Below are 13818 nucleotides of genomic sequence, written 5' to 3'. Positions count from 1 at the left end.
AAAAACCAAATCAGAATATAGTTGGTATTCGTTACAGGCTGAGTGGTATAATAGCTAAAGCTCACAGACTCTGGAGCCAAACGCCCAAGTTTAAATTCAAGGTCTTCCACGTACTAGCTGTGTGACGTGAGCAAGTTATTAGTCTCTCTGTTCTCAGTTTCCTCAGCCATAAAATGGAGGTGATAATAGTATCTACCTCATATGGTTGAGTTATATGTATTAGTGCCTGACAAACAGTAAGTAATTTGGCAATATGGATAAAGCTCAAGATAAACAAATGCCATTGCCCTCCAAATCCACCTCTAGTTATACACCACAGATAAACATTCACGTGGGTCCACAAGGAGGCAAAACTGTTCATTAAGACACTTTTTAATAGTAAAAGAGAACAGTGGGGGAAGAGATAAACTTGGGTTTATTCATATAAATGATATTACACAGCAGCTAATCTGAATGAATGATTTACAATAAATTTAAGGATAAACTTCAAAAACATAAAAAGCATGGAAAAAGAAAGTTGCAAATCAATGTATCATAACATTGATGTAACTTGAAAAAAAAATAGATTGTTTAGGGATGTATATATAAAAAGGAAAGTACAAAAACATACCTGGAAATGACGTACACCAGGCTTGGGTTAGTGGTTTCCTTCAGGGAGAGAGAGGGGAAGGAAAGATGTGGTGAAAGACCCAAAATTAAGGCCCAATATTATGTGCTGCCTTGACATCTGGTGAAACCTGAAGGGTCTCAAATGACCTAACCACAAGTTCCCCTCTCCACTCTGCTCCCACAGATAAGATCTCCTAACCAAATAACCCTCCTTATCAAGGGGACCAGGCACAGTTGCTACTTATCCCTGAGTAGCAGGTTTTGGTACCCTGCCAGCCCACAGAATTATTCAAACAAGCCAATCACAGCTTCCCACAGGAACCAGGGGTCACCTCACCCTCTTGTTACTACAAAGCCTGCCTCCCACAGACCCTGCTTGTTCACTCTGGTTCCTGAGTGCAACAGAGTGCGTGTGTGGTGTGCTGCGCCCTCCTCCTCCAGCTGGGAGTGTATGTGATTAATAAACAGCTGTCAATCTCATCTGTCCAGTGTCAGGTGTCAGCTGTTTACCCATCCCCATAACCCCAGGCAGGGAATCCTCCCTCTACAATGGGTGAATAGCAGGTGATTAAAACAAAAGCAGTGGCAGATAGAACTTAACTATCACATATTCTTTTCTTAAAAAAAAAAAAAAAACAATAAACAAGTACTGAAGCAAAAATGATAAAACGTTAACACCTATTTAATCTCAGTAGTACATGGACATCTCTTAGGTTATTTTATGTACTTTTCTGCATTTTTAAAAATATGTACTAATTAAAAAGTACAGTAAATTTTAAAAACTAGAAAAACAAGTTCCCACTTAGACCTATCAAAAACGGAGCCAAAAGAAAAATTTTATACCAAGGCTCTAAAAAAGGTGAGTAACCACTAAGAAAATTGAAGAGAGAGTTTTTTGCTGTTGTTTATGTTTTCCTGTGTTTCATTTTTATGGTGAGAGGCTCTGCATGTTAGAGGAAACACTAAATAGTTATTTGCTTTAGGTTAATTAGTTTAAGAGTTCTGGGTCAAAATGGCGATCTATTTGGATAGTCAAATACTAAAACTTATGACAAAGCTCCTATAATTATAATTAGACAGAAAAATCAATGGAACAGAATAGAAAGACAAGAAGCAGACCCAAATGTAGATAAGGATTTAATATACGATGAAGGTAGCCTTTGAAGTTAGTGAGAAAATAATGGTTTATTCAGTAAAACATAAATGTATCTATAGTTAAGTATTATTGGAATAACTGATTAACCAAGTGGTAAAAAATTAAGTTAGCCTTCACTCCTTGCCATATACAAAAGTAAATTATAGGTGAAATAAAAAGAAGGAACTTTGAGTCAAGTTTTATATATCTGAGGTTGTAAAAGGACTTTCCACACAAATTGAAACCCATTCCAAAAGTTGAAATCACGAAGAAAAGATTGATCAGTTTGGATAAATGAAAATGACTTAACTTACGATGTCAATAAACATCACAAAAATTGAAAAAGAATAGAAAGCATAAACTTTTTGCATCTCTGAAAGTTCTAAATATTAATAAAAATGAACATCCCAAAAGAAAAATGATCAATTTACAAAGAAAGGCAAAGAAAAAAAGTGTACACCAACATAATAAAGAAAGAAAGCAAATTAAAACAGCAATTGGTTTGACTACATTATAATTTATAAATCTAAAGAAGATAAAAATGATATTTTCTTTCCAAGGTGGAGAAGCACTAAAATCCTACAGGTTTTTTGCCTCCTGCATCAGTGCTGGTTAAGGACAAGGCTCACACCCCTGCGGGGAGCGTGTGGAGAGCAGGCACTCCCGAGTATTGTTGAAGAGGTATAGATTTCTACGGCTGTGATGGGAAGTGATCTGCAATAAAACTTGAAAATGTGGGGGCTGCCCCAGTGGTGCAGCAGTTAAGTGCACGTGCTCCACTTTGGTGGCCCAGGATTCGCAGGTTTGGATCCCGGGCGCACACCGACACACCGCTTGTCAAGCCATGCTGTTGCAGCGTCCCATACAAAGTAGAAGAAGAGGGGCACGGATGTTAGCCCAGGGCCAATCTTCCTCAGCAGGAAAAAAAAAAAAAAGAGGAGGATTGGCATCAGATGTTAGCTCGGGGCTGATCTTCCTCACCAAAAAAAAAACCTTGAAAATCTGAATCTCCTTTAAATTAAACAAATCCATGCTTCTAGGTTTTTATCTAAAGGATACAATCAGATATATGCAAAAAAAAAGAAAAGTGCTACAAATACATTCTCTTCAATGTCGCTTATAACAAGAAAAATCAGCAATAACTTTTGTATCCAACAACTGGTTATCTAAAATTGTAGTACATAGATATGATGAAGTACCATGCAGCCATGAATAAATCATGTTGCAGAAATATTTTTATTGACATGTTTAAATTTTAATGACGTATTGTTAAGTGAAAAAGCATGTTACTAAATGGTATATTGTAATATGATATAAAATTGTCTATATACACACATCCTCTATATACCAAAATGTTAACAATAGTCCTTGGTGCTTTTTTCTTCATTTTCTTTCAGGTCTGTATTACCTAAATGTTCCAAATATGTGATTTTTCTAATAAAAAATAAAAAAGAAAGGATTTACAGGCAAATCCTGGCAATGAAGACTTGAGGAAGTAAATTATCATCTCTGATCTTTGGTTTTCTCATATAGAAAAGGAAGAGATCAATTCCTCATCCTGGGATTACTCACAGGGTCAAATGAGACATTCATTTATTCATTCAAAAAATATTTGTTTTGTAACTGGCATGTGCCAGGCACTGTTTTAGCTAGTGGAAATACAGCAGGATATAAAGAAGACAAAAAAAAGAAAACCTACCCTCATGAGCTTATATTCTAGATGGGGAGACAGATAATGAGCAAAATAAACAAGTAGAATGTATCATATATTAGATGGTAGAAAGTGCTATAGAGCAAAATAGAGGAGAGGAGGGGGGTGGAGGTTGCAATTTTAAATAAGATGGTCAGAGAAGTCCTCAGGGGAAAGATTACATTTGAATTAAGTCCCAAAATAGGTAATGGAGCAAACCATATGCCTGCCTTCCTTCCCTGAAGAGGAAGGCAAGCATCCCAGGCAGAGGGAACAGCAAGTGCAAAGGCCCTGCGGTAGAAGCATGACTAGAATGTTTGGTTGGCCATGAAGGCACTTTATAAAATATGGTATGCAAAGAAATATTATTTATTAGTGTATTATCTCTGATATAATATTTAGCTCCAAAATGATTACTTTATTTATCAAAATGTCTCCAAAAAGCTTCCTAATGCTCAGGCATTGCTCATGTTCCATTTTAGAGTGAAATAAGAAGTAGGAGCTCCCTTAACTTCCCCTCTCTCCACCTAAAATCTTCCCTAGGTCAGCCTCCCTCCTGACCTTTGACCTCCCAGGAAGAGGGGAGGCGCTGGACCAGATGATGGCAGCCAGAATGGAGAGGTACAGACAGATACCATTTTTTTGGCCAGGGAAGCCAAAATGCTGCTTAACAGCATAAGAATCCTCTGGTTCATTTTGCATTCAGGAAAGTTCTTCTGACTCTCCTTGCATATATTCTCAGAGATATGCCATTTTTCTATCTTTTAACAGTTTGCTTTCATTTCAGCAATAAATCTAAATGCATATTCTAGATCTTGTGTGTGGCCACCTTATAACTGGGTATGGCTATGTGGTTTCAGTGTCTACAGGTGCTTTTGGGACAATGTTGAACTTTTATTGTTGTGGTTCCCAACTGGGGTCCATGGAATCTTTGAGGTCCATGAGTTCAGTTTAGAGAGGGTGGAGTTTATAGGATTAAAGAAACACTGACCAAGGTGAAGAACTCATCAGATTCTCCAGACCGCCCACTGCCCCTGGAAGAAGTCAGACAAAGTTCTGCCTCTGGTTCTGCAAAGTTCTGTTGCCCCCCCACCCTTAGGTGGCAAATACTGGTCATCTCAGAGGTTGTGCTCGATTGGTTTCCTACGGCTGCTGTGACAAATTACCACAAACGTAGTGGCTTAAACAACACAGATGTACCATCTTAGAGTTCTAGAGGTCAGAAGTCCAAAATGGATTTTAAAATCAAAGTGTCAGCAGGGCTGCATTCCTTCCAGAGGGGCGAGGGGAGGATTTATTTCCTCGTGTTGTCGAGCTACTGGAGGCTGCCCGTTTTGCTTGACTCACAGCCTCTTCTTCCATCTTCAAAGCCAGCAATTACATCATTCCGACCTCTACTCCAGGGGTCTCATCTCCCTCTCTAACTCTTCTGCCTGCTCTTGCCCGTTTATAGACTGGTGATTCCACTGGGCCCACTCACACGATCCAGCACAATCCCCCCATCTCAAGGTCTTTAACTTAATCACACCTGCAAAGTCTCTTCTGCCATGTAAGGTAACACATTCACAGGTTCTGGGGATTAGGACATGGGCACCTTTGGGGGCCATTATTCTGCCTATACCACAGGGCCCTTCAGCAGAGGGTCTGACTCTGATCACCAGTGCACACGGAGAAGGAAGGAAAGCTCGTCCTCTCCACTTTCTCATATTTAGGGTAGACATAACTGGAAAGTCTGCAGTCCTCGGAAGACAGATGCTCTGCTCTACTTGAAAAATAAGATCTGGTTTGCCCAGCCTATCAGTTAGAACCCTCTATTGACTGGCAGCTGAGGACAACGATAACTAGCGATGTTAATAAGGACTCTCCTCTACTATAATCCTGAAATACATCCTAAAATCCTGGAAATCTGGAAGGCCGCACTGTCATGTCCCTCTCCCCACTCTCCCCAGTCTTGGAGCTCACAGCAACCCTGACCCATGCCAGCAGGGCATGATGGCCCTGAGACAGGAACAGTCACAGTCTCCCAAGGCAGCCTCTTCCACATTCCCAAGACGTTGTTCTCCCACTCTCTGGTCCTAGCCCTGCCCCCGGGACACGCAGAAGTTGCAGCCCTTTGGAGAGGGCAGCTCGTCCAAGGTTTGAGGATGGTTCTTCCAGCCTGGCTACTCCAACCACTCACTCCAGGACCCGGCTGCAGCTCCCGGCATCCTTCCCATTGATAGGGACATGGCTGCAAGACGCGGTCTCTGACTCGGAACGTCAGCTCAAACCTCAGCCCTTCCCCTTCCTCAGGCAACTTGCAACAGCACTTGTAGGTGTGGGTGATAAACCGGGGCTCAGGACACGTGCCCAGCGATTCTGACTCAGCAGATCTGCGGCGAGGCCTGGGAATCTGCACTTATAAAGATCCCCAAGAGGCTTTGGTGTGGTCGATGCACTGACAGTTGCTGGGGAATTCTGGACGAGACACACCTTGGTGCTGATGATCCATGGTTCTTCTTTAAATAATTTCCAATTGGCTCACGTGCTTCTACAGTTAAGCCTCCCAATATGGAAGTACAGAAAAGAACAGAGGTCTCCTCTCTCAATCCGGACGCCATCTTTCACCAAGGATCTTTTCGGTGGCCACGCCATACTGTTGACTCAGACCAAGGTTATGGGGGACTGAATCATTAAATCTTTTTCCCTCATGTGGCAGCCACAGAGTCAGGCCTCCCCTGTCCCTGCAGAGAGCTTTCTGAATCATCCAATGCATTGTTCCTTCCCTCCTTCACTTGACAGCACTTACTGAACTGTCCAACCTGTGCCAGACACTGTGCTAGTCAGCAGGACAAAATGATGAATGACACTGGCCCATTCCTCCAGGGGCTCACAGTTTAGTAGGAAAGGCAGAGCAGCAAACCGTCTAACACAGTGCAGTGAGTGCTCTGATGGCAATGGGGACAAACAGGAAGAATCCTCAGCCAACTACCCCCACTCACTATCCACCCACCCCACCCCCACTCACTATCTACCCCCACCCCCACTCCAACCCACTCCACCCACTCACTACCCAACCCCAGTCCCCCTACCTACTTCCCCCACCCCATCTCACTATCTACCTCAATCCCTCCTACACAGCCCACTCCCACCCACTCACTATCTACCCCCAGCCCCACTCCTACCCACCTCCACCCACCCCACTCACTATCTACCCCACCCCCACTCCTAGGTACCTCCCCCACCCACTTACTACCTACCCCCACCCCCACTCATTCACTACCCACCCCCAATCCCACCTACTCACTACCCATCTCCACTCCCATGCACTTACTACCCACCCCCACCCACTCACTTACCCACTCCCACCTACTCACTATCTACCCCACCCCTACTCCTACCCACCTCCACCCACACCCACTAACTACCAACCCCCACCCCACACCCACTCACTACCCATCTCCACTCCCACTCACTCACTACCCACCCCACACCCACTCACAATGCACTCACACCCCACACCCACTCGCTACCAACCCCCACTCCCTAGCTACTCCCCATCCTGCACTCACATTGACAAATGACTCCCATTTTCTTCAACTTCGACTCTGTAGACAGGTCCCTATTCCTCATTTCTCTTGGTTGGCCTTTTCACAACCCTTGTCAATCCTCCAGGCTTCCATGATGTTCTAAAGCCATTTGTGCTCACAGGACTCCCACCAATACCTAACAAACCTTTTTTGGTTTGTTTTCTCAGCTGTTTACTAAAGTCTCCTCAAGTAACCATAAAACTTGCATGTTTAGCATCCTTCATAAAACTTTTCTTTCTCAAAATCTCAGTGTTATCACAGAGGCTGCAATGTGTTCATTACTGCACATCAGCCATTGGAGGTGTCAAAACTGCTCAGCAGAACACAAAGGGAATGGCAGGAAGAAAGGGCACAGCTGACGGAGGGCACCCTGAGGAAGACACTCGAGGCAGAGAGGACAGTGGAGGGTTCATTGGCCGAGAGCTTTTGCAATATGCTGTTCTCTAAGGCCAAGCCAGCAGAAAAGGCTGTCATGAAAGCTCTCATTGGCTGAGGGCATGGAATTGCTCAGAGCACCAGAAAAATCATACAGTAATCATGTTCAACAAATCAAGCACTAAGAATGGTATTAAATGATGTACTTGCGTATGTATGTAGTCCATTCAGCAGGTAGTTCTCTAACTTGGATAAAGAGGGCTACATCAGCGTGTCATAGCCATATGACACTGGCCGTTCAGCTCATTCCACTCACGCCTCCAGCTTTAATTCCAAGCAGCTTCTTTTTGTTATCTGGCTTCTAATGGTCATTTCTCCCTGATCAGTGAACACATTTATCAGCTTCACTTTCTTCCCACTAAACTATTAAACCAGCATTTTATGGCTTATACACTAGGCTTTTGGTTATCATGGGTCCTTCTCTAAAAGGGTATAGTATCAAATGAGCTCTCCAACCAGCAAAAATGACCACCACATGCCTCAATGTGGCAATCACACTCAGGTCCTGGCCCCCATGAAGCTCTGTCTCAGCAACCATTGGCGTTCCTGGACAACACTGCTATCCTGATGTGTTCTGATCCAAAGCCAGAATCGTCCTCAGCTCTTTACATATTGCATCTGTCAGGATAGGCTGGGTTATGCTGCAGCAACAAACAGTCCCCAGATTCCAGTGGCTTAAAACACCAATGCTTTACTTCTTATCCATGCTACATGTCAACGTGAATCACTTAGGGGCTCTGCTCCACACCATCTTCAATCCTGGACCCAGGCTGAGGGAGCAGCCACCTTCTGGAGCTTTCACTGTCACTGGAGCAGAGGAAAAGGAAGAACCTGGGAGGCACCTGCTAACTCTTAAAGCTCTCATGCACATTTCTCTAGCCAAGCAAGGCACACAGCCACAACTAATGTCAAGTGAGCAGGGAAATGCAGTTCTACACATGCTCAGAAGGAAAGACTCAGAATCCTTATGAACGGAATTAATAACCACCACACATATATTGCTTATTACCTCTTGGAGAAATCAGTTCCTAGTTAACAACTTTAACTAGTTTAAAGGTTGTCTTACCATGAGCCAAAATCTGCCTGTGCCAGGCAGTGTTCTAGGCACTGGAGATATAGCAACAAATAAATCAAAGTCCCTGCCCTGCTAAGATTCACACTGTAGTGGATCTGTCCTAAGTCCTTGTTTGGTCAAAACACCTTTCCTCCCTCCTCCCTTCCTCGTCCATTCAGCAAGCATTTACTATGCACCTACTCACGTGCCAGGCACTGTGCTAGACTCAGGAGACTTAGGGCTGAGAAGGTAATGGTCCTCCTGGGGCTCCCGTTGCAGGGGTTTAACTAGCCTTCAAGAAGGATCAGAAGCAAGGGAAAAGTACGTGACACATTCACAACACAGAACTAGGTAACCACATATTTCATTTCAAACACTCAAAGAGGGAATATGTCATATTCTAGAGAGAAGCCTTCCAGTGATTCTCAAACTGTGTTCTGCGGAGCTGTTAGAGGTTCCAAAAGGGTACATCAGAAATCACACTGGGAGGGAACAGATCGCCATGTCCTTCCTTCTTCACTATTTAATCTATTTCATATACTTAACTTTCATATAAGATTTAACTTAAAGAGAGAGAGAGAAGGGAAAAAAATTAATCATCTGGTCTGATGCTCTCTCATTTTATATATGTGAAAATAAGCATGCAGAAAAGTTCAGTAACTTACCAAGGTCATATAATGAGTTAGAGGCATACCTGAGCCTGGCCGTCAACGCTTTCTCCCTGTCTCTCAACTCCAGAGCCCTCTTTTCTTTCTTTTTATTTTTTCAGTTTACACCAAGCCTGCAGGTAAGCTTCAAAAACTAAGATCCTAATGTCAGTGGGAAAAGCTAATCAGTGGGCTTTAGTAACATATTCACAGAGGAATCTGGAACCTTTTCCCAGCTAGTTTGAGAATACACGTCACCACTTGGCTGGAGCGGAGAGCAGGGCCTCCCCCTTCCGTCTCCCGGTCATCAAATCCCTGCCCAGCAGGCACAAAGCCAGAGCTGCACCACTGGTTTCTGCTTCACATTTGTCAAGATTCGAGAAAGGACGTATTTTGGGAATCCTGAGTGAGAGAACCCCTAGACCAGTTCTGTGTGCTGTGGATAGAGACAGGACAGACATCTTAACCTTCCAGGAGCATGAATGTTTCAGAGGAAGTATCAGAGAGCTAATACACACAAAGCCTTTTAGAGCTGGAAAGTCACAACAATTTTGCCTCTAGCATTGGCTAGGAAAAAAAAGACACTATATATGTAAAATTCAAAAAGAACACACCACCAACAAAGAAACCTTTGTCTGTCTTCCAAGCATTAAGTGCTATACAACACTTCCTCACCAAACTCATCAGAAATGCAAATAAACTGTTTGATCTATTCTTTCCCTGGCAACTGACATTTATTTTCACATAGTCCCAGATCCATACAAATCTCTCAGACACACACCATAAAAATCAGACTTTATTTACCAGACATTTAAGGTTTTCCCTCTAGGCTCCAGTAACCTAAGAAAATCACCAAATTTGCTCTTTCTGCAGACTCCCCTCTCTCTCCTGCTCCACCTTCCTCTGATATACAAGAAGAAAGCCCATTAAAGGGGGTTGTGCCACTCTCCCTAGAACATCAGACACCCTCCTCTCTCTAACTCCTTTCTCTTATTTCAACATGCTCAAAATACTGCTGCCAGGCTCTCGATGAGCCGGTGGCCCAGAGCTCATTCCAAAAGACATCTTGCAGCCACAGCTGTCTGCTGGCTTCTACCTGCAGAGCAGGCTCCACTGATGCTGGTGGTCACTGAAATGGGAAGGATGCACCGACCCTCTCCAGCCCAGAGAGATGGCGGCAGCAGCTTTTCTGTCGGAGGAAGGGGTGCATAACCGGCCCCATAAGCTGCTGCCAGACTCCTCATGGCTACTCTTCATGTCATGCATAAAATCACAGCAGAGCCCAGCAATGAGGCTCCCAATCGCAGCCATGAGGGCGGCAGCACGGACTCTGCCATCTCCCCATTAAACCACCCCATTCACAAGAGAAATGGGTTTGAAGCCTTTAAGGTAGACCTCTATTGTTTATAGCAGAGACTCTGAATTTTTCCCCTCTCCATAGGTTTCCACCAAACGTGTATACAACAGTTTAACACAGCTACAATCTCCCAGCAAAACAATGCTGATTGAGTGGTATTACAGTTAAGCTACTCAAATGCTATTGGAAGATCCGGGCACTCCCGGAGAGCAGACAATGAGACTCCGGCTGGATTCAGTAGCCCCGAGGAAGACTCGGAGTGCTGGCTTTAGGAGCGATGGTGGAGCAGGTAGGAGATGCTGCATATGCGTGAGTTAGACAGCATGTAAGTACACGCCCCGCCCCCTCGGCCTGGCCTCTGTGTTTTCTGGCAGGTGAAGTTGAACAACCTCATCTCCTCGGGAAGAACAACGATGCCGTTCCACGTCAACGTGACTGGAAATCTCAATTTAAGAACTGGATGCACCGTTCGGGCCATATGGGGTTTGTCCAGGTTTCTATCTTACTTTGCGCCTCTGATGTGTCAGGCTTTTTGCACACCTAGCTCGCATATTTAACCCTCAAAATATCGTTTTGGAGAAGCGAATTTTCAGCCACGAAAACTTGTCGCCCAAACTGCGGTCCTTTCCCGCTGTTTCTCTTCCCGAATCCCTGATCTCTCCACCAGGTTTGGTCAAGCCCAGCACCGCACACACACCTTTCCGCCACAACCCAGAGCGCCGCGGCAAGCCCCCCCGCGCCCCGGCGGCCCGCAGTGCTCGGAAGCCGAGGGGAGGCAGGGAGGTGCGCCCGCAGCCCTGGACTTCACATCCCGCTCGCGTGCACACGGCGAACACACCTCGCACTGGCACACACGCACACGTGCGCTCCCACCCCGCGCCCGTCCCGGGCTCTCCGAAGTTACCTTCGAGGTTCCTCCGGCGCAGGGCCCACACCGCCCCGCGGGTCTCCCGCTTCTTTCCGGCGGTGGTCCGCACGGCCTCCAATGCCGCGCCTCGGAAAGGCTCTGGAGCCCACCAGTCCCCGCCTCCCGGCAGCTCGGGTTCCGCGCCCCAGGCTGCACCCCGGGGGGTGGGGCGCGGGCAGCTTCTGCCGCCCCGGGTCGGGGTCTGCCCTCACCTGCGCGGCGCCCACCGGGCTGCAGCCGGGGCTGGGGCCGGCGCACGGCGGCTGAGGCGGGCCCTCGGGCTCCTCCCGGGCAGGGGGTAGCCAGCACGGGCTCGCATGGCGCTCGGGCTCGCAGCGGCCCCGGGATGCGGCCTCAGCCCCCGGGCGGCCCCCGCCTCGGTCTTTGTGTCTCGGCCAGCTCCGCCACGTCACGGGCTTGGGGGCAGTGAGCAGCGCGGGCCGGGAAGCCGGCGGCAGAGAGCCGGGCTCGGCTTCTCCATAGTCGCCCGCCCGGGGCGCGCGGGCAGGCAGAGCGCACGGGCAGTGACTGCGCGCACCCTGGGGGCCGGAGGGGGCGGGCCCGGCGAGGCGCGCGGCGGACGCGCCTAGGGGGTGCCGGGCTGGAGGCTGCAGCCGGGAAGAGCGGGAGTGCGGGCGCCGCCAGAGCTCTGGGAAGGCGACGTCCGCTGGGTCCCGGGTCGCGCCTGCAGCGCTGAGGGAGAGCGAGCGGAGGCTGCGCGCTGGAAGGAGCCCGGCAGCCGAAGCCGCCGGCGGGGCTCTCGTCTCCCCACTACCCTGCTCTGAAGGTGACTGCGGCCCCCAGCGGCCGTGCGGGAGCGAACGACGTCCTCGCCTCTCCTGTTCCCGGGTGCGCTCGGCTCGCCCTTCCCCGGCCTCCGACTCCGCAGTCCTTTGCAAGGCCAGGGCAAAGTGATCACTTCGCTCATTGATTTTCCCTCTTGGCTAGTCTTGGCGTAATTGGTACCCAGATTGGAGACTGAAGGTCACATGACCACCCCATTCGCAAACAAGCACAAATACACACACACAGACGCACACCCCCCAAGCCCAACGCAACTGGGGTAGGTTTCCAAAAGTCAAATTGGATACATGGATCAGAACTGGAGGCCTTTCGTAAGTCACCCTGTGCGCTGCAGTGGGGCTGAAACGCAGTAGCTGCCTCTGGTGTCACCATCTATACAGGTCCTGTCCCCGCGGCTGGGGGGAAGCTCACATTAACAGCATTTTGGGTCCCCTCGTCAAGAAGAGCGCAAAAAAAGTCATGTTTCAGACCCTTGGGATCCCAATTCGAAAGGAAAGCAAAGTCCCCCACCGAGTCGCGGAACAGAATTGCCGAGGAGCGTACCTCCCCGGGGACAGAACTCTCCCCTGGGCCGTGGTCGCTGGCTTTTCCCGGAGCGCAGCCAAGACACCGGCTCCGGCGTTTGCTACCTGTGGTCTGAGCGCCGGCCCGGGGAACGCAGATCGCGGTCTCAGCCTCCCTCCATGCGCTGCCTGGATGTGGCTGGCGACAACGCTCTAAAAGTGAACCTGCTCATATATGGATACTTTAAATACTGCCTGATCAGAGTGACAAGTGTTGACAACTTGATTTTCCCAGAGCTCTTCTCTGCCCGAGTTTCTAAATTAATTTGCCTTTAGTACCTCATTGGGAGGCGAGTTCAAACCTCTTCTAAGGAGAGGGCAAAAGGATTTGAAAGGGTAAGGTGGAAGGAAAGTTTGTTCCATTCATTCTACCTTCCCCAGGGATTTAAAATTCGTAAATAGTTCTGCCTCTGTCTTTTGTCTCAATAGTGTTTGTGGCAAAGAGAGGTGTAAGCTCAGGAATAAGGGGTGTGAGGGGAGGAGGCTGGGGATAGCCAAAGAGCTCCTGGGACTCTCAGGGTCCGCCCTTTAGTTCAGAGGATTTCTCCCCAAAATGAGAATGGTAGACCTACGTCAACCACTTAGCAAGGACGCTGTGCAGTATCTGCTTTTGCTTCCTCTAAGTTTACTTTCTTGTTCTTTCTTATTTCTTCAGAAAATACCATCACAGAGACCAGGTTCCAGGAGGAAAAACCAGAGCTTCCTAAAGCTAAGAATGGGCAAAAATTTGTTTTTTCTCCTTTAGTTCAGCTGAGACAGGCTAGAGGTTTATTTAATTTCTTTTCTGAAAAACCATTTTGGAAACCAACATTTTAAATTTAAAACAGCATGAAATGAACACGCAGAGTGTAGATCTCTGACGCTAAAATCCAGCTCTATTCTAGTCAGAATTTGGCTAGTGGTGTTCATAGTGACAGAGGATTCAACTGGTTGCCCTTTCCCCGTCCTGGCTCCTGATTTCCTGAGCCTGTCCCAGAAGCCCCCCATTAAAGCCTTGGGAAGTATTCCTCTCGCTTTCTGTTGGCTTCTCACCCCTCCCCAGGAAAGG

At 47.2% G+C, this 13818-nt stretch overlaps 1 protein-coding gene across 1 annotated transcript in view; it reads right to left on the bottom strand.

Moving 5' to 3' along the window:
* MINAR1 (membrane integral NOTCH2 associated receptor 1) overlaps positions 1-11881 on the bottom strand; it is a 38025-nt gene extending 26144 nt beyond the window's left edge. Inside the window, exon 1 of the mRNA XM_004421887.3 lies at positions 11401-11881. The gene's annotated coding sequence lies outside the window, so the exon portion shown is untranslated. The remainder of the gene's footprint in view (positions 1-11400) is intronic.
* Between the last annotated feature and the right edge of the window lie 1937 nt (positions 11882-13818).

This window comes from Ceratotherium simum, chromosome 3, assembly GCF_057802395.1.
Source record: "Ceratotherium simum simum isolate JZ-2026a chromosome 3, ASM5780239v1, whole genome shotgun sequence".
Taxonomy (NCBI): domain Eukaryota; kingdom Metazoa; phylum Chordata; class Mammalia; order Perissodactyla; family Rhinocerotidae; genus Ceratotherium; species Ceratotherium simum.
Note: the sequence above shows the minus strand (reverse complement) of the source record. Positions and strands in the feature narration are given on the sequence as shown.